Genomic DNA, 21,246 nt, shown 5'->3' on the forward strand with positions numbered 1-21,246 from the left:
TATCAGTGGTGGTAGAAGATGAAGGTGCTGCTACTACAACCTAGGAACTAGGAGCACATTTTCTACTGAGCATTTTGCTTCCTGTGTACTTTTGTTAAGGTGGCTCAAATATCCTAAGAAAGAAAGGAAGCCATGATACCTCTGGCTTCTGAAAGAATTAATTGCAATCTGAACACACACACACACACACACACACACACACACACACACACACACACACACACACACACACACACAAGCTATACATTCTTCACCCACATAGTATGCATAGGTATCTTTTGTAGGGGACATGGTAAAGGCTTCCACTTGGAAATCTCAAAACAATTTTTACTGAGGTTCTCCATTTCATCCGTGGTATTACTTTGACAAAGTATGTGTCATGTAGACTGGAAAACAGAATTCACTTCTGATACTTGAGGTCTTAATCTCCTAAAGTATGTGACAAATGACTCACACCACTAAGCTTCTGAACTAGAGAAGCTTTCGCCTGTGGTAGCCACTCTTTCTATTACCTGAAAATTGTGGCAATCTGATCAAAGACTAGCGTTCAATGGCTTTCCTAAAAGATAAATGGCTGCTTGAAAGCAACATTTCCTGTGTCCTTGGATGGTCAGGACAGAGTCAGGAATGCTAAAGACATTGCCCTCCATCTTTGCATTATTTGGCCTGGGTACTGTTGGATATTACTACCTTTCCCTTTCTGTTTTCATTGGAGAGACATTATAGGCATCTTCTACATCCTCACCTCTCTCAAGAGAAGACAATAAAATTATCTTATTAGTAAATTTAGCAGCAGAATTTTGACATCCATGATTGAATCTCCTTTTCCTTTCTTCTTTGAGTGCTAATCCCCATATTTTCACCTATACCTCTAATCCAAGTGCACTCTGTTCATCTGAAATATGGTACCCAGATCAATCTGGCCTGGACTTATACCATCTGATGAAACAGTTTACCGTTTCCATAGTGAAGCACAAGCAATTCTTACATTAGGATAAAGATGAAGCTAGCATACCTACATGTGACACATAAGAGTCTATATAGCCTCAGATGATGTTTCACCGCCAAATGCTTTGGAAAACAACTTTGGATTTTTCAGGATTTGGGGATTTAAGAATTACAAATAAGAGATTACTTTCATGTAGTAATATTGATAAGCTCTGAAAATAATTACACTAAGAATTTACATATATTATTTTATTTAATCCTCTCAGCAGCCTTATTAAAAGACAACTATGCTAGTTCTCCTATAAATGTTTTTAAAAACTGACTTAAGCTAGCTAGTTAGAATAAGATCAGTGTTTGAATCCAGGAACTCTAGTGTCAGGAGATATGATTGCATTGGTTTTTTTTTTTTAATTTTAAATTCTGAAACTTAAATCTTAAAATTTAGAATGCTACAATTTTAAAATATTGCACATTGAAATTAACCAGACCCTGGATGCTATGGGTTTTTTTTTTTTCTGGAGCTGGGGACTGAACCCAGGGCCTTGAGCTTGCTAGGCAAGTGCTCTACCACTGAGCTAAATCCCCAACCCCGGATGCTATGGTTTTAAATATCTTTTTTTTATCTTCTTCACTAAGGGGGTAGTGTTAATCTCAAAAAAGAAGGAAATGAACCCACAGGTAATTAGAATTGTCCTTGAAACAGCAAAAGAACTTTCAATTGCAACCCATTTCCTTCCTTGAAACCAAATCCCTATCAACTAAGTCCTCTTCTACCCCAGACTAGGGGTTAGACTTTAGTATGACTACTCACTGATGGGTTGGTAGAGCCTTTCTTTAGGGCCTTCGTGGTTAAGCCATGGCAGGTGCTAGAATAGTTGAAGTCCATTTATACTCAGTGGAGAGGCTACATCATTCTCACATTTTTCTGTCCTACCTACCTCAACATCCTCTCCTCAACAGCAGATGGATGATAGAGTGCACACCTTCCTAGGTTCTAGATCAGAAAATAAGAGCTGAGTGAATTCTTTTGTATATAAATAGTTCCATAGGTGATTGATTATATTTACAAACTTGAAAAATTCACCTGCTGCTTAGAAAAAGACAGTCAAGAGGACTATTTTGTCCCTGGGACAAAATGTCTCTGTTCTGTCCATTCAAGGAGGATGATGAACTGCGCAGAAATCTGGAGAGAAAAATATTTTAAAAGCTTATATACTATGTCCTTTCCATTCCAAATGACAAACAAACAAACAAAACAAAACAAAACAAAACAAAGGAACAAAAAAAATCCAAAGCAAATTAAGCCTTTCACGAAGATTCTTTCTGGTTCACAATTAGTCTTGCTTTCATTTGCATTTGCTTTAAAGTAGTGGCTGTCAACCTTCTTAATGCTGTAGCAATTGTTATAAATTTTCTCATGTTGTGGTGACTCCTGTGTGGTTTGAATGATAATAGCCCCCATAGGACCATAGGGAGTTGCACTCTTTGAAGATGTGGTTCTGGTGGAGAAACTGTGACCTGAGGGGTAGAGGGAGGTGGGCATTATGGTTTCAGAAATTCAAACTGGGCCCACTCTTTCTTCCTGCTGCCTGTGGATTCAGATTTTGAACTCTCATCCTCTCTCCAGCACCATGTGTACATGCATTCCTTCATACTTCCTTCAATGACAATAATTGTAAGCCAGACCCAGTTAAATATTTTCCTTTTTAAGCGTTGTCATGGCCATCGTATATTTTCATGGTGATAGAAGCCTAAGCAAGAAACCCCCAACCATAAAATTATTTTCATTGCCACTTCACAACTGTAATTATGCTACTGCTATGAATTGTAATGTAAATATTTTTGGAGGTAGAGGTTTGCCAAAGGAATCATGACCCACCATGGATTGGGAACTGATGCTCTGTAGTCATTGTACTCATTTATTAGGTCTCCTCCCAAACTACCACAGTATGCCACATCTTTGAACAGATAGTGTCCCTCTGAAAGTCTTTGTCTAATGCTTGTTTGCTAATAAATTAAATCCTTGATACCAATTAAGAACTCAGTATTTCCAATCAGATGTTATAACTTCTCTAGTGTTTACACTACAATATTGGAAAGCAGTTTAATGTTCATCTCACATGCAATTTATGTGTCAACATACCTGTTTAGATGCTTCCTATCTTGAATGGCCTCTGAAAAAATATGAACCATCCCTAATATAATGAAGCCACATCTGTATATGGTTGCTACACCCACATCCACTGCCAACAACAGAGTTCTACCTTTGATATTGGCTAGGAAGGAGAGACAGGTGAGCATGTAGTCTGATTAGATTGAAAAAGTGAATGACCCTACAAGCCCAGGAGGGCTGAGTGAAGACCCAAGAGTGCAGAAATTGTAATTCTGTATTGATCACCAGAGCAATTTAGCAAATGGAACAAGGCAAGGGAAAGAGATGTATCTTCTCTCTTCCTCCCTTCCATGTTATGCAGTAGAGAAACAAATAGACACTCTAGATAATAGCACATAAGCTGTAGTACCCAACTGTTCTTGTTATACAATATGTTCAGGAAGGAATCTTGATCTTTTCATGCTCTCTATCATTGTCTCATTCTTTTTTATCTATACCTTTACTCCACTAAGATTGTTCTACCCTACATCCACAAATTCTGTTATTTAGCAAAACTAGTTTTCTTTATAACCCAAATCCCTTAGCCATTCTTTCTGTCTCTATATTTTTTTTCTCCCAATGTCTGCTTACATCTCCAGATAACCTATAAATTTTTGACTCCCCTTCAAGATACATTATTACTATCAATTAATTTTCTGATCCAACAACCAGTTATAGTTTTCCTTATTAAAAGCAAAATCTTCTTTATGGTCATTTGAATAACAATGGTCCCAATAGGCTTATACTTTTGAATGTTTAGTCACTGGCAGTGACACTATGTAGAAGGATTAAAAGGATTGAGATATGTGGCCTTGTAGGAAGTGTGGCACTAGGGGTGGGTTTCAAAAACCCGTGCAAAGCCCAGAGTTTTTCTCTTCGCCAGCAGATCAGGATGTAGCTCTGTAGGCTTAGAGTTTTTAAAACCTTTTAATGAGGGTTCTCAAAGGCTTCCATCCCACTTCTAGCCCACCATCCAAAGGCAGGGGAGAAAAGATGGTTAAATAGGTTGTGGACCTGTTTAAAAGTAGTTCTTTGAGGGTTATCTAATCTACATTTGTCAGGATACCAGCAATCTAGTTCAGTAGTGTCAGGATAGAGAACAGGAATCAGCAGCAGTAGCATGATCAAGAAGAAACTGCTAGGCCTCTGTTGAATCTGCAAGAGTCAGCAGGAGTAACCTGGACCAATCAGAACACCAGGAGAAGTTCTCTGCTGTGCCTCTCTCAATGAAGAGAAGATAGGTGAAGATAAAGAAGAGAGAGCAATAAAGCGTTGCAAAGCTAGCTATACAAGTGTTCCACCACTGTCCATTGAATCCTATTTATACTCTCTCTAAACATCACATGTTCTCCCACATGTATAACCTTAGCAAAACAAATTAGTCTGCTTATCAAAACACCACTTGAGTCTGTGTCACATGACATATCCAGAAACTTCTAATTCATACCCCTCAGATACTTCTCCAGCATCATGAATGCTGACAAGCTCCCCATCATAATGGACTAAACTGCTGAAACTGTAAGCAAGTTCCAATTAAATGTTTTTCATTTATAACATTCGCTTTGGTCATATTTTTTCACAGCAATAGAACAGAGACTAAGACACTTATTGTATATGGTATATATTATTATGTTCTAAGCTTTATTAACTATTTCTATTAGAGGTTGAGCTTAATAAGAGCAAAACTATATTCTATTAATTTGGAATGTCTTTCCAATACAGAATACATTCAATTTTAGCTAGTGTGTTGTTATAGGCCTGAATTGTTAGCATTCTAGAGACTAAAGATAGAAGGATCATTAATTGGAGGCCTGTCTTGGCTACATATCTAGTCTGTCTTGCAAGAATAAATGAGGAGGAAGATGAATGAAAAGAAGCCAGGAGTGGAGGAGTACATGCCACCAAGTCTTCAACACAAGGCCATTCCACACCAGATGGGGCTTTAACTGACTAATTGTCTTTTCTATTGATCAGACATTACAAACAGTGTTAGAACAACAGTAGATAGATTCCTTCATTTATCTGATAACTTTTACTATTTTAAATTTGTATAGTTATCAAAGTGCTACCTTAATTTCTTTGTATCTAGAAACTCCTTTATATATTTAAAAAGTAAAAACATATGTCTCATATCAACAATTCTTGGAAGTTTCCATTAATAATCCTGGGTCCTTGACTTTATAATTTAATGATCTTGAATTTAACTCCATTATAACAATTGAATTTATCTAGTTATTTTTATAAAATGTCAAATATATATATATATATGTTTTATTTTCCAAGACAACATAGTCACTGTCCCTGCTATTAAACTACAGTATGAAATATAGACAATGTGAATAAATGGGCCAACAAGCTGCAAAAAATGGCAGTGATAGACTTGTTCAACTGGCATGCTCTGCCAATTCTTGGAACAATTCACTGTAATTTTTAAAATATCAATAAGCTCTTTATCCTTAGAACTCACAGTATCATTTGGTCCTTATTAGATGTTCAGTGAATATTCATTTCCACGAGGGAGTTTACTAACAAAAATGAGTCCTCAAATTTTGATTTTCATATTCTCCCTCCATGCTTCCAATACAGGAAATCCCTCTTGAGAACAGCTCTCTTTTTTATTACATCTGTTTTTAAGTGGGGAGTTGGCCTGGTGAGATATAGTAGAGAGAGTTCCATGCCAAGCCATGAGAAATGTTATTGTTTTGCCAGACAGTTTTCTGCCAAAGTCTGGAATCAATGTTTTCATTACAGGGGTGTTGTTAGCAGATATTGAAATTACAGCATTTGTTTGCTCAGTTAACAATTCTATTGACTCTCTGATGCCTAATAAAATTTTCTGGCTGTAAAAGGTATAGTTATATTATTAAATGGTATGGAAAGTACAAATGACTAAGCAAAAATAAAGCATCATTGATAATTCTTCATTTTTAATCCTTCTACTGTTAATGGTTTTTCATTCTAAAGTGAATCTTCACCTTTGCTAACCATTTTACCAACATTCATTCTTTTCTATCTGCCATTTAGGATCTTTCCATTGCTTCCAATGTTCCCACAATTTCATAGCTTCCAATACTCATTTTTGGCTACTCTTGTACTCAACCCTTCACTACATGTGGTACTGTTTTCTTCCATTTCCACTATGTTAAAATCATTAGCATACGAGGCAGGGTGCTGCCTCCCTGTCTGTAAGCTCAGCAAGAGAATCAGAAGTTCAAGGCAAGCCTCTCTTAATGGTGGGCCTGAAATACATGGGAACTTGTTTCAGGGGAAAAAAATGAATGTAGGCATTTGAGTTTCAAATTCTCCTTTTTGTTCTCTTTCTAAAAATCTTCTAGACCATTTCTGTCACTCTTCCTCCTCATCAACTTCTGTGCTCCATAGTTTACATATCAATTTTCCATAAGATATGAAAAATCAACTAAGAAATAGTAATGACTAGAAAAAGAAAAATATTGTAGGATTAAAATCAATAAATTTAATGGGAAAGAGAGTATTGTGTTTGTGATTTAAAGGCACATGCATTTTAGGGATAATTAATAGGCCTTTTTTTTTTTAACCTAAAAAGCTCTGTTGATATCACCAGGAGGGAAAGCATATGACAACATGTGAAAGAAAGACTTGCTAAAAATAGTACTCAAATGAATTACAATGAAAACTGATAGGATAACCTAATACATTAGCTTCATATTTAAGGATTAAAGCATCAACTGGAATTTTCTCACAATATTTTGTAGCCATGGAAGGTATGGTAACCTCTTGTTTATTAATTACAATAATAATTAAGAGCAACATACATTACTCAGGAAACATTACTAAGCTCACATATTACCTACATAGAAAAAATTCTGATTTCACTCATGAGGCTCCAGAAGCTTCTCCTTAGAAGTATGATTAAAAACAACAACTGTTCTAATGAAAAAAAAGTATGATAGATCAATAACTCTTGAGTTTTCTTTCAAATCATCACAAGAGCTAATGTTACACAAATGCAGCTAGAAGAAATTTCGAGCAGAACACCCACTGACCCATTTCAGCCTGGGAAGCTGAAAGAATGGGTCTGAGCACTAGAATCTTGAGACAGATTTGTAGGGATCAGTGATTGAGAAATAAGTAAAAGTATAAGTGACTTTAGAATTGCTAAAGGTTTACTGAGGAGATTATATAATAAAATGCTAATTTAGATTATGAAAATCTATTATCACAGTATATATTATATACAGCTTGGTATTGGAGAATGTAGAGAAAGAAATCTTAGTCCTGACCTCAGATTTGTGAAAGGGAAAGAAGTGGAATGTGGGGGGGGGGGATTGGTGAGAGAGTGTTTAGAGCTGAAGCCTTATATTATAGAAGTGTGGGAAAGTAAAGTTGCATAGACTTATACAAACGCAGGTAGGTCCTGAGAAAGCCAGTACCTCAGATAGAGTTTGAAAAGCATGTTCCTTATCATTTGCCATCCTCAGGGAAATTCTGGGGGCTGTACAGATTCTAAAGGTTTCCTTGAAAAGAAATGTGTCATAGGCACTTTTTGATCATAGGTGTGATGGTTTGTATATGCTCAGCCCAGAGAGTGGCAATATTAGAAGGTGTGGCCCTGTTGGAGTAGGTGTATCATTGTGTGTGGGGGCTGTAAGACCCTCATCCTAGCGGCCCGGAACCCAGTCTTCCACTAACAGTCTTTAGACGAAAATGTAGAACCCTTATTTCTGCCTGCATCATGCCTGCATAGATGCTGCCCTGCTCCCACCTTTGTGATGATGGCCTGAATCTCTGAACCTGTAAGCCAGCAACAAATAAATGTTGACCTTTGTAAGACTTGCCTTGGTCATGGTGTCCACAGCCGTAATCCCTAACTAAGACAATGGGCAAGAGATATTTTGTTTTATTTAGTAAAGTAATGGTTTGCATCACATAGCAGTGGTGTTGAGTGCTGAAATTGAAGATAGGAGCTCATATATTTAACATTTCTTGGGAGAAATGTGTTTAAGTGCAAAACAAAAAACTAAGACAAGACACCTGGAAGATGTCAGAAAAAGTGACCCAAAAGACAGACGATTAAAAAGCACAAATCATCAATCAAGATACTGTAACTGGGACAGGTGGTGTTAAATACTTTACAACTTTTGTTTCCTCTATAAAGGAGAGGAAGAAATTTGAGAATTGGGGATATTTCTTCTGATTCTCTAAGTTTATGACTTTAGGGCTCCTAACAGTTTAATATAAAATTAAGAACCTCAAATCATCTTTTTCCTTAGGCCATACATAATTCAAATCCCCCTTTTAGAATGATTTTCAGTAGTTACTAAAACACTGACTATTAAATACTTCTACTTAATTACTTTAAATAAACATTGAAGATGATGAAATGTATCAGAAAAGAGAATTGGCTAAATAAATCCAATAAATAAAATATATGTTTGAATTGTGGAATTATGTACTATCATACATTAACTAAAAGGAGAGATTTAGATCTGTGTATTAAATAGAGCATAAAGACATGGTATTGCAAGAATGAGAACAAAATTCATAAAAATGTTTATAGAATGGAATAATTTATGTAAATATGTTTTTTAAAACTTGAAGTGATCTTCCCTGTGTGCTATTCAAAGTAAACATCCCATGGGTAGTCATGTATTAGAGGCCATGGATACTCCGCTCCCCAGAATTCTTATTTCACAAGATGTCTGAGAACTGAAACTATCCTGTCAATTTCATATTTAGAAGTTAATAAAGACATATACCAGCAGAAAGAATGGAAACAGGCAAGCTCAGGAGGAAGGAGGTTGGGAAGACCCCCTAGAATGTACCAAAAACCTGGGAAGTGAGAAACTCTCAGGATTCAAAGGGGGAGACCCTAGATGAAAGACGCTACAGTGGGGAGAGGGAACTTATTGAAGCCACCTCCAGCAGAAAAGCAGGCCATCAAGTGAGGGATGGGGTTGCTATCTCACAGCCAAAGCTCTGATCCATAATTCTTCCTGTCTGAAAAAAAATTCAGGAATGGAAATGGAGACAAGTCTGAGGAAAAGAAGGTCCAGTGACAGGCCCAAAGTGAGTTCCAGCTCAATGGGAGGTCCCAAGACCTGATACCTTTACTGAAGCTATGGGGCATTCACTAAAAGGGACTTACCATGACTGCCCTCCAGAAGACCCAACAAGCAGCTGAAAGAGTCAGATACAGATATGTGCACCCAACCAACAAACAGAAGCTGCTCACCCCTCTGGATGAATTAGGGAAAATCTGGGGGAGCTAAGGAGGAGGCAGTCCTGTAGGAGGACCAGCAGTCTCAATTAACCTGGATTCCTGAGGTCTCTTAGGTACCGATCACCAACCAGGCAGCATACACCAGCTGAGATAAGGCCTCCAACACATATTCAGCAGAGGATTCCCAGGTCTGGGTTCAGTCAGAGAAGATGCACCTAACCCTCAAGGGAGGCCCCAGAAATTTAGAGGTCTGGTGGGGTGGATAGAGTGGGGATACCCTTGTGGAGACAGGGGATGTAGCAGGGGTGGGAAATTCATGGTGGGAGGGGAAGAGGTATGGGATGTGGACTGGGAGGGGAAAAAATCTGGAGTGTAAAGATAAATCTAAAAAAACAATACTCATTGAAAAACCACACGTAATACTTGGAAGTCTTTTGAAAGTAGAAAAGGAGGTGGATCTAATACAGAAGTAAACACAACACAAAGAATAATGGAACCAAAGAATTGAAGGCATGACAAGAGATTCACAGTGAATCACCCTAGCTGGGTTTTCCCTTCCAGGTCTCCTCTATCTTGTATGGAATCTGAATGTTCTAACCATTTCAAAAAAATAGTATGCGATAACACATCATGTTATCACACCATAGCAACACAAAAGAACTTGCTGAAAATGACCAGAAAAAGACCCATATATTATGTAAATCCTGTATTTGATGGTGTCATTTATAAACAATTGATGGTGAATTCTAGCAACTATCTCTGGTTTCTCTTCACAAGGTAGTTTGGTGTTAAGTGTTTGCCACAGAGGCTAGGGAAAGTATGTCCAGACTGGTTTTCTAAGCTCATCATTTGATTGGCTTAAGGATATACACTCTGGGTTAGAGTCCTCACATGAAAGTTTTATTTGATCTTCACACTTACTTGTCAATTTACTTAGAGCAGCTATGTCTCTGACTTTCGAGAGTATCTTCTATACTTATGCTCTCCTTGCACTTTTACTGGCCCTGTGATGACCTCAGACAACCTCCTGCTCATGCTAAGGCTCCTAAGATCATTAGTAGAGATATTTTTCCTACTTAGACTACAAGGAGAAATCAATCTCTTTTGCACAATGCAGTATCACCTCAAAAGTAGAGTAGGTATTACCATGTTCATTGTCCTTTTGTTTGTGTAATAGAATCTATTAATTTTAGTTCGGCACAAGGCTAGCAGAATGCTGATTATGCTTGCCAGTGTGCAGTGCAGTTAGGTAGGTGTGTTATGTGGGAGGTTTCAGGCCAACTTAATGCATTAACAATTACATAACCTCCAAGTTATGCCCCCCAAAGAAGGTGTGTGCCTTACAATTATAATCTCTCATGCCAGTGACTAAAATATAATAATGAAAGCTTCCATAATGATGCAAATAATATTTAGAGATAGTTGAGAAATGAGAGAACTTCAAATGACCAACCCATACAAAAGTTAACTCTATTAATTTCTCTTCAAAGGTTAATGTCCACCTCCTTTCAATGAGATACTTTCACTCTTTTCAGAAACACGGAAGAATGCTTTATTGATCAGAATCCAAAACTTTTAAATTGAACAATAATATGGCATAACTGAACATACACAGCGTTAGCTTAGTGGTTAGGCAGTGAGTCGCAAGGTTGTAAAATTTTCACGTTATGGTTCAGATATCAAAACATTAGGTAAAACACCACATTTGTTTTCTGTGTTTGTTGTATTTTATTTTATAATCTGCCACAAGACTTAATATCAGGTAAATCAATTCAAATGTATCATCTTACAGTTCTAGAGATTCGAATTTCAAAACGGATCATGCTAGCTGTGAGCCTGTGTTGGGTTTTAGCTCTAAGAGTCATCGTATGTCTTTCTCTGTATGGGCTCCATAGGTCTCCTGCATTCTAAGCACATGGCCCTTTCTTCCATCCTGAAAGCTAGGAACAGCAGTTCCAGTCTGTCTTCTGTCAAATCACTCTTCCTTTATCTACTTCATTTGTATTTTTTCTTTTTTTATTGGATATTTTATATATTTACATTTCAAATATTATCCCTTTTCCTGGTTGTCCTCTCTCCCACACCCCCTCTCCCTGCTTCTATAAGGATGCTCCCCTCCCAACCACCCTCTCCCACCTCAACACCCTGGCATCCCCCTACACTTTGGAAATGAGCTTTCTCAGGACCAAGGGCCTCTCCTCCTCTTGATGCCAGACAATGCCATCCTCTGCTACATATGCAGCTGGAGCCATGGGTCCCTCCATGTGCACTCTTTGATTAGTGGTTTAGACCCTGGGTGCTCTGGGGTGTCTGGTTGGTGATATTATTGTTCTTCCTATGGGGTTGCAAACCCCTTCGGCTCCCTCAGTCCTCTCTCTGACTCCTCCATTGGGGTTCCTTGCTCAGTATGATGGTTAGGGGCAAGCATCCTCATCTGTATAAGTAAGGCTCTGGCAGTTTCTCAGGTCACATCTATACCAGGCTCCTATCAGCAAGCACTTCTTAGCATCACAAATAGTGACTGGGTTTGGTGGCTGCATATGGGATGAATCCCTAGGTGGGGCAGTCTCTGGATGACCTTCCCTTCAGTCCCTGCTCTACTCTTTGTCCCTGTATTTTCTCCCATGAGTATTTTGTTCCCCCTTCTAAGAAGGACTGAAACATCCACATTTTGGTCTTCCTTCTTCTTGAGCTTTATATTGTCAGTAAATTGTATCTTGTGTATTTAGAGCATTTGTTATTCCAAATGAATTTGCAAATTAGTCTTTCTAACTCTATGAAGAATTGAGTTGGAATTTTGATGGAAGCATGTGTACTTATAGTATTTTAACATTGAACCTCCAGGATCAGTTTCCTATCTTTCAAGCAGGTAATTAGCTACATTATTGCATCCGTTCCCATGATTCTTCTTTGCAACATGAGGCAATACACACACACAGTTTTCAGGATGGGGGTGTGCACATCTTTGTTGGAGGGACATAGTTTTGTCTACTCCATCTTGTCCAGAAACAACTGGGAAATCAGAGCCCATTCTGAGTCCACTGGAGGAACCTATTATATGTTTTCATATCTGTATATAACAATGGTAAAGAAAATGAACTGTACTAAGTCTGACTAATTGAATTGTGACTTGAAGGAAATTATAGCACTGTGTATGTAGGCACTCTTTTCCCTTTGGAGTGAACCAGGATTCTGATTCAGGAGGCTTAAGACTAATGAATTAACATCCCAGTCTCTACTTGAATGACTCTGAAGAAGTAGGCTCACCAGGAGGCAAGCTGGCAGTATGAGCATTACTCAGGCATTTTCCCGGTCCATCTTTTCTGCCAGACAGTGGGAGAAAACGTTGTGGTACACATCATAAAAATGATATTTCATTCTCATAAAAATCTCTTCTTAATGGATTAAGGTATTGGGTACCTTAGAGAAAAGAGCCAGTACAAAAATGGTCAGTATGCAGAGGACAGAAAATTAAAGACAAAATTAGTCATGCTCACTAAGTATATTTGACAAGACCATTGGTTATTACTCCCGTCCCCTGGGATTGATTAGGAGATTGATGTCTTGAGGGAATTATGTAAAGGGGGGAACCCAGATTGCCTGAAGTACGGCAACCTGATATCCTATATGGCTTTGAACCTGTACTGGTAGCTTTGACCACTAAGGAGAATATTCTTTTCTGTGCCTACTTTAGATGGATACAATGAAAGAAGTCAGTAGATAAGAAAAAAATTTCCAGAAGAAAAGATAGCAGTAATAGCCAATGATCTTGTCAAATATACTTATCAGTTGACAGGAAAGGCTCCAGATAAGATAAATGAATTAAGGTACTGGCCTTTAAAAATTCAAGATGGCACAGAGTCAGTAATTGAGATAATATTTAATATGATTGTTTCATAACGTAAAATTAGTGCTAAATTCTACAGTGATAAAATATTCTTTAAAATGCAAATAATGCTAAGGTCATTACCTTGGCATTGGAGCTGGAAGCAGAACGAAGAACCAATAATACTGATCCTGTGAAAACTGGTAGTTCACTCATCACGAACCTTTGCATTCATTCCATTTGTTCAACACATTCCACTAAAAATACTTTTATATTGGAATATCAGGAAGGATAATGAGAGATGAATAGTATCAAAATATATTCTATGTATGAAAATGTCCCAGCATAATAGTTGTAAGAAAATGAAAGCCAGCATTCAAACTCTAGCCTGTCACTCAGTGGCAATATACAAATTGTCTTTTAAAAGATAAATTACTGTGTTCTGTAAGCATGTACCATACACATATGTGTACGTGTGTGTGCACATGTGTGAGTGTGTCACATTGTGCCCCTTAGATTTAGTACCTATTGAAACTGCTTCGTTCATTTACATCACTTTACTGCCTAGTCCTTGTGGTTTGATCTCTAGGAGAAGCATAAAAATTCTTCCAGAAGAGCGGACTGCAGGATACCAGGTGCTCTAAAGGAGTTTACTCCACTTCAAATGAAAGAGCCTCTGTAGACGCAAATATATTTTGAAATGAAGCTCTTTGCGTAAGTAATCATCCAGAATTTCTTGTAGCCTTTATGAAGGAGTAGGAGATACCAGCAATAAACCCAGAGGAAAGAAAAGAGGAGGTCTAAGTGTGGTGGCCAACTGTAAGCACACAAGAGCAGCATCAGAGAAGACCAACTTATCAATACCTTGGCCTCAGATTTCTAGCTTCCAGTACTGTAAGAATGTTGGGTTCTGTTGTGTGTCTGAGTTACTGTCTTTTGTGACAGGAGTTTTATTGAGTTTGTACAGGAGTCCTTCACATTGCCCATTCTGACTCATTTTTCTGTGTAAGAAGACATGGGATTTTGCTTCTATGTTTTAATTGCAGTTATGAAGATTTCATATGTGTCCAACTCACAGCTTGTGTGCTGTATGCAGCCATAAGTAGCTATGAACATAGGTCAACATGAACCCATAAACTTAAGGCACTAAACTATTTTTAAAGTTGTTTATATGGCTCATGAGCATGAATTTTGCAGATGACAATGTAATATTGCAATATCAAACAATCCATGGAGGTATCGAAAACCAAAAAATTGAGGGCATAAAGTTGGGATGGAGAAGGGGTTGGAAGCACACGTGAAAGTTGAAGGGTATCTTAGTTAGAGTTTCCATTGGTGAGAAGAGATATCATGACCAAGGCAACTCTTATAAGGAACAACATGTAATTCGGTCTGGCTTACAGTTTCAGAGGTTTAATCCATTATCATCATGACAAAAAGCATAGCAGCATCCAAGCAGACGCAGTGCTAGAGAAGATAAAAGTTCTACATCTTGATCCAAAGGCAGTCAGAAGAAGTCTTGCTCTTCAACCCTAGATGGAAGCACAGAACCTCAAAGTGCACCCTCACAGTGACACATTTCCTCCAGCAAGGCCACACCTAGTCTAACAAGGTCACATCTACAAATAGTGTTAATCCCTGTGGGCCAAGCATTTAAATACATGAGTCTATGGGGTCCAAACCTTTTCAAACCACCACAGAGGGAGATAATGAAGGATGGGTATGATAAAAATATATAGTATAGATACATAAATTTTAAAAGATTAAATAAAAACATTAATCAATGGCCACAGAGAGAGGGAGGATCTATTTTCACTAGGTATGTGCCCCTGTTATATTATCCAGTCTCAGTTCTATCAATACATATGTGTGTGTGTGTGTGTGTGTGTGTGTGTGTGTGTGTGTGTGTGTAGTACTATAAAGAAGTCGTGAATTGGAAAGGGAGTAGGGTGAGTGGGAAAGGGGAGAGGTTGAGGTGGAAATTGTGTTAATAGAGTACTTGTGCATAAAATTCTCAAACATTTTAATTAAGTCATGAAATAAAATACTACATTTTGTAAGTGTGTGTGTGTGTGTGTGTGTGTGTGTGTGCGTGTGCTGTGTACATATATTAAAAGGGCTAGGCACTCCTGAATGAAAGGTAATAAAATAAGCTGTTCAGGTTTCACTATACTAGACAAGGAATCATACCATCTCCTCTTGAAAGGGTCTATGGTTTACATGGAAGAGTAAGGCACTCGGTAGAAAGTAATCATTAGCGTGCTTCCTTCAGAGAAGGTATGTGTGTGTTTTCAGAGCATAGAGAAGGGCACATAAGAATAATAGGGTGGACCAACATTAGAAGTACTACTGACTCCCAACATCTACTTTTTCTTCAGTAGCAAAACTCCAAATCTCAGCCACACTGAAGGCATTCAGACCAAACAATGCTTTAAATGCTATCGATTATTGTATTCTGAAGAAGAGATTATGCATAGAAGAGATGTGTGCAAATGTAAGATCATGTGCTAATTAGGAAGTGGCAGCCCCCTCTCACTTGTCTTTGTCAAGTGTTTCATGTGTTGATCTTATGATTGAGACGTTTTCAACTATACAAATAAAGTCTGCACCCAATACTCTGCTCAAACCACAGATGTCTTGTGACCCAGTTTGCACCATCAACTTTAGACGAGAGCACATGATCAGAACATATTCATGCATAAGTCCCTCAATATTCAGCAAAATAAGCTAGATTTTACTCTTTTCTAGACTCAATTTGAGCAATTTTGGTAGCCTAAATTATATTGAATATGAAGTGATTAGACAACTTGGGGGATATGCTGTTAGGAAGGCAGTCAAGCAGCTAGAAAATTTCAAATAACAAGAACCTAGACAAGAAAGTGTCTCTCTCTGCATAATGTTTCACACAGGAGCAGCTGGGGCTGGGATACTCGTGCTGAAGAGTGCAGGACCAAAGCCTTTTCCCAGTGACAGCTTTGCCACCTTACATTTTTATTCCCAGTCCTGACCCATCTTCTGAACGTTCAACTAGTTCATCCAGCTGTCTAATCACCATTACTTTCTGGGTATCAAAAGAAAGTTTCAAATTTAAACTTCTAAGCCAGAACTCTTGTTCTTCTACCCACAATTTTTCTGTCTTTCCCATGTTGGCAAATACACTGCTTACCGGATGTTAAATCTCAATAGCTTTAAGCCAGATTTTCAAAAATTACCCAAAATAATTTTTCTAAGTCTTGAATATGTGTCCCAAATTTGACAACCTTGCCCCCCCACAAACACACTGTGGTCTTTCCATTTCTCTGCACTGTAAAGTCAAAGTGACAACCCAGTAGGACTACATGTTTCTACTTTATGTGGCACATTCTGTCCGTAACAAAAACCAGAGTATATTTATATTTTATTTATATCATAATAGATTACCATAAGTTTAATAGGTTATATAAATATAAATTTTGTGGGTCAGAAATCCAACTTAACTGTCAATAAACTAAAGCCAGTGTTATCTAGGTGTCTTTCTTTTTGAAGACTCTAGCGTAAATCCATTACTTTCTCTTCTGTAGCTTGTTCCCGCTCCCCATACACCATGAATCATTACCCTGTTTCACCACAGTCAAAGACAGCATCACAGTAGACTGTCTTTTTCACATGTCATCAACCTTTCCCTAGGTTCTTTTGTCCTTGAGGTCACGTGATTTACATCGGAACCATCTTCAACCTCCAACATAAACTCTGTCTTTCAACATTCATTGGTTGTTTGTGTCACTTACATCTGAGACTTTAATTGCACTTTGCCATGATGTGAGGTAACATATTTATAGTTTTCAGGACTTGGACTATTGATAGATTTGTCTCTATCATCTTATAATGTCACAGTATGTAAACCAGATCTTATTTCCATCCCATATCCCCTATTACTTGTTTATTCACAATGAGAACAAAGTCTAACAATATGTCTTTTTCAATATATCCATTTCTACTCTTATGCATTGTGCTTTACTGTTATATCTACACTCATTTCTATGTAGTTTCATCTACAGTATTCTTTTTGTGCAGGCACATGTGCATGCACTGTGTGTGTGTGTGTGTGTGTGTGTATGTGTGTGTGTGTGTGTGTGTGTGTGTATGTGTGTGTGTGTATGTGTGTGTGTGTGTGTGTGTGTGTGTGTGTGTGTGTGTGTGTGTATGTGTGTATGTGTGTGTGCATGTGTGTGCATGTGTGTGTATGTGTGTATGTGTGTGCATGTGTGTGTGTGGTGTGGGGTGTTTTTTTTGTGTGCATGTGTGGTTCTGTGGGGGGATTTGTGTGTGGGCGTGTATGTGGGTGTGTGTGTGTGTGTGTGTGTGTGTGTGTGAGTGTGTGTGTATGTGTGTGTGTGAGTGTGTGTGTGTGTGTGTGTGTGTGTGTGTGTGAAAGAGAGAGAGAGAGAGAGAGAGAGAGAGAGAGAGAGAGAGAGAAATATTTGTCCTCCATTATGGTTCTTCTCCTCACTTCACTAATGCCTCTACCCAAAGAGCACTGGCTAAAAAGTACCAATTGTGATCATTATCTATCATTGTCATTCACGATATTGGTATCAGACATTGTGGTGTCTGTGTTACTGTTATTCACGGATGGAATTATTTTATATATTTATATATTGACTTATTAACATTATCAGTTTCACCAGAATGCAGACTTCATGAGGACAGGACATTTGTATGTCTTATTCTTGGCTTCATCTGTAGCACAGTATATTGCAATATAGTAGATGCTCAATAAATATTTGTTAAAATGACAAATATACATTGCATTTTTTTTGCTAGGCTCAAGTATCAAAATACCACAACTACTCTTTAGCTAGAGAAGAACCATTTGGATTCAGAACAACCCAAGCAGAATTCTACACATAATCCTTACCCAGTCCTATTTGCAATGCAGTTGAAAACTGGAGACTTACTCTATTTTCTTTTTTTATGTCTTGGGTTTTAAATGAGGTGTTTAATTCCAGCCAGTATGCTAAGCATATGCAGGCTCTGTGTTGAGCCTACATTCTCACCAGGGGGATTCTCAAACAAACCAGGACAGCATTATTAATCTGGTATCTATAGAAGCTGTACCCACACCTTGCAGAGTGTCAAAGAAAAGTGACAGATGTGCAGTGGCCAGAAGCCCCTAAAGGCAATCCGTGGGGTTCTAGACTAATAACTTTCAGAGAAGCTATTATTGATCAAGTAAAATTCCTAACTCCATCTGAATGTGTCTTAAAGCAAACATCATTGTTTGGGAACAGAGATTATTTGATCTGTTGTGTTCTCATCGTTGTGAAATTAATCATCTCAGTTCAAAAAGATGTCTATAAAAGAAGCTTACAAGTTTCAAAGTATACACGAGGAGTCATAATTTCCAAAGAGAAGGAAATACTATCTTTTCTAGTTGCTGTGATAAAACACTTTGACCAAAGGCAACTTAGGGGAGGAAAGGATTTATTTGGTTTACATTTCCAGGTCACAATCCATCATTGAGGGAAGTCAAGGTAGAAACTCAAACAGGAACTGAAACAATAACCAAGGAACAGTGCTGATTGCTTTCTTATACAGCCTAGGACCCCCTTCTCAGGGAGCAGAGCTGCTCACAGCAGACTGAACCCTCTTATAGCATTTAACAATTTTGAAAACCTCAAGGACATGCGCACAGGACAGTATGCTCTGGGAAAGCCTTTAACTGAGTTTCTTTTCCTAAGTGACTGTATGCTGTGTCATGTTAAAGTTAACTAGGATTCTGTATTCCTTATTAGCTTGACACACCAACACATCACATTATTATCATTATTATTATTATTATTAACAATAATAATTTGTTTATTTATTTACATCCCAAACAATTTCCCTGGCTCCCAGTTCCCCCTCACAGACTTGCTCCTCTCTCCCCCTCCCCCTCTAATCTGAGAAGATGGGACTCCCCTTTAAACTATATTTTTCCATCCTTTGTCCCCACGATCTCATGTTAATATCAACATAAAATACATTTTAAAAGTCTCAAAATTGATGCCTCTTTACAAATTCAAATTTTGGCCTCTTGTAAAATCAAAAACAAGTTATATACTTTATTATTCCAAAAGAGAAGTGAGCCATAAAAAACAATTGGATCAAACTAAAGCCCAGTGATGCAAATCAAAATCCTACCATTTAACGCCTGGTACCTTAGACTCACTCATGCTCTGTGGAGATCCAAAAGGCTTGAGTAGCTCCATTTCTCCAGCTGGGCCACCCCTAGCACACTCAGTTTACCTTGTAGCCTTGGCCTGAATGCCCTCCCCACTACTTCATACTTGTTGCTGTTTTAGCCAGACATCACATTGTCTCAACATCTTCAACATCCTGAGGCTTCCATAGCAGCTTCATGAATAGCCTTTCGTGGTCTCTCCTCAGGGTCTATGACCCTGAACTTCAGTACCAGTCACCAGCCACTTCTCAATGAACCCCTCAGTCTTGTGCCTTTCATCCCTTCCAAACAGGTACCACATGGGCAACTCTCACACATTACCAAAGATGTCTGCCAAGTTTAAATGTACCCTTGGCTCTCTTGGATGACAGATTCAGTATGACAACACGTGGGAAAATATTTTCCTATTGCTTCAATAAAGCAAAGAGATTTTTCCCTCTAAATTCTGCCGATCTCTTTTTAATCACTGTTGATTTTTCAGCCCCAGATGATTAGTACAAACAAACTGACTGCCTCTCTTGCTTATCTGGACAGAATCCTTGCTTTCCTCTGAAACATCGTGAGCCAAGCCTTCCCTGTCTGCACTTTTCCCATTCTTCTCATCTTCTAGGTTCCCATGAAAATAGCTCATCAAGTTCTGTCCACAGCGCTCAATGGCTTTTAAGATAAAAGCTCCAAATGCTTCTCTGTTTCTTATGCCCCCCCCAAACCCCTACACAAGTAGTACAAGTCATAAAAGACACGGGGGGTAAGTACATTACAACTACAACCCAGTTCTCTGGTACCAATTAGCTGTTGTAATATTGTTTATGTTGCTGTGATAAAACACTGAGCAAAAGAAACTTACAGAGAGGAAAGGATTTACTTGGTGTGCATTTCCATGACCCAGTCTGTCATTGAGAAAAGTCAGGGCAGGAACTCAAGCAGGACTTTGAAATAGAAACCATGGGAATGCTGACTGTTGGCTCACTAGCACACTCATACTTAGCTAGCTTTCTTCTTCATTTCTAGTTAACCCATGAGTTTACTGGGCTACTTACAGAAGTATGGGTGAGGATTTATAAGACCATGGATGATTCAAATACAGCTGCATCTTCAAATATCTCATCCCTTGGTTACCTTTCTCTTAACAGTCCAGAAACACCTGCCCAGGGAATGACACCTCCCTTGGTGGTCTTGACTATTAAACATCAATTAAAATGCAAGATAGTAATTGATCTATAGATATACCTACAGGTCAGACTCATCTGGACAACCTCCTCAGTTGAAACTCTTCTAACCCTAAATTTACAGTTAAAGTTAACTAGAACACAATCTTTGTTTTCTGTGCTTTCCTAATCAGTGGCAAATTCTTATACAACTCTATGATGTGTCAATAATGTCTCTCTTTGAAATTTAGAAAAATGTCCTGCATTTGAATCACCATTTGAAATATTAACTTGGGGCTTTGATATTTTATTTACAGAACAAACAAAATAGGTTACTACTGAATGGACTATCTTTTGGTATCATGAGTATTAAAAAATGTAAATACCATTAAATTCCTTGGCCATGTGAACAACAACTAATTAATAGTTGAGATAATTGTCATATGTACCTAGATTAACAGCTTCCAAACATCAAAGGTGTCACACTCTATTTATTTTGGTAACCAAGTCTTACTACATATCTAAAATCCATCTCCTTCTCCCATGTTTGATGTCTGAGTTCTACGTATGTTTGAAAATCTTTGGGCCATCTCTTAACTGTTCACTACTTTTTCATTAAAAGTCATTCATATGTGTTCAATACTGCAAAATTTTAGAACAAAATTCTTAAATTGTTCACTTGCCAGTAGCATAATTCCAGCCTGACTTTGGGGCTTAAATTCTGAATGATGTGTGCTCCTCTGTTATTGTCAGACTCATTACACAGTC

The sequence above is a fragment of the Rattus rattus genome, chromosome 1, assembly GCF_011064425.1.
Source record: "Rattus rattus isolate New Zealand chromosome 1, Rrattus_CSIRO_v1, whole genome shotgun sequence".
Lineage (NCBI taxonomy): Eukaryota > Metazoa > Chordata > Mammalia > Rodentia > Muridae > Rattus > Rattus rattus.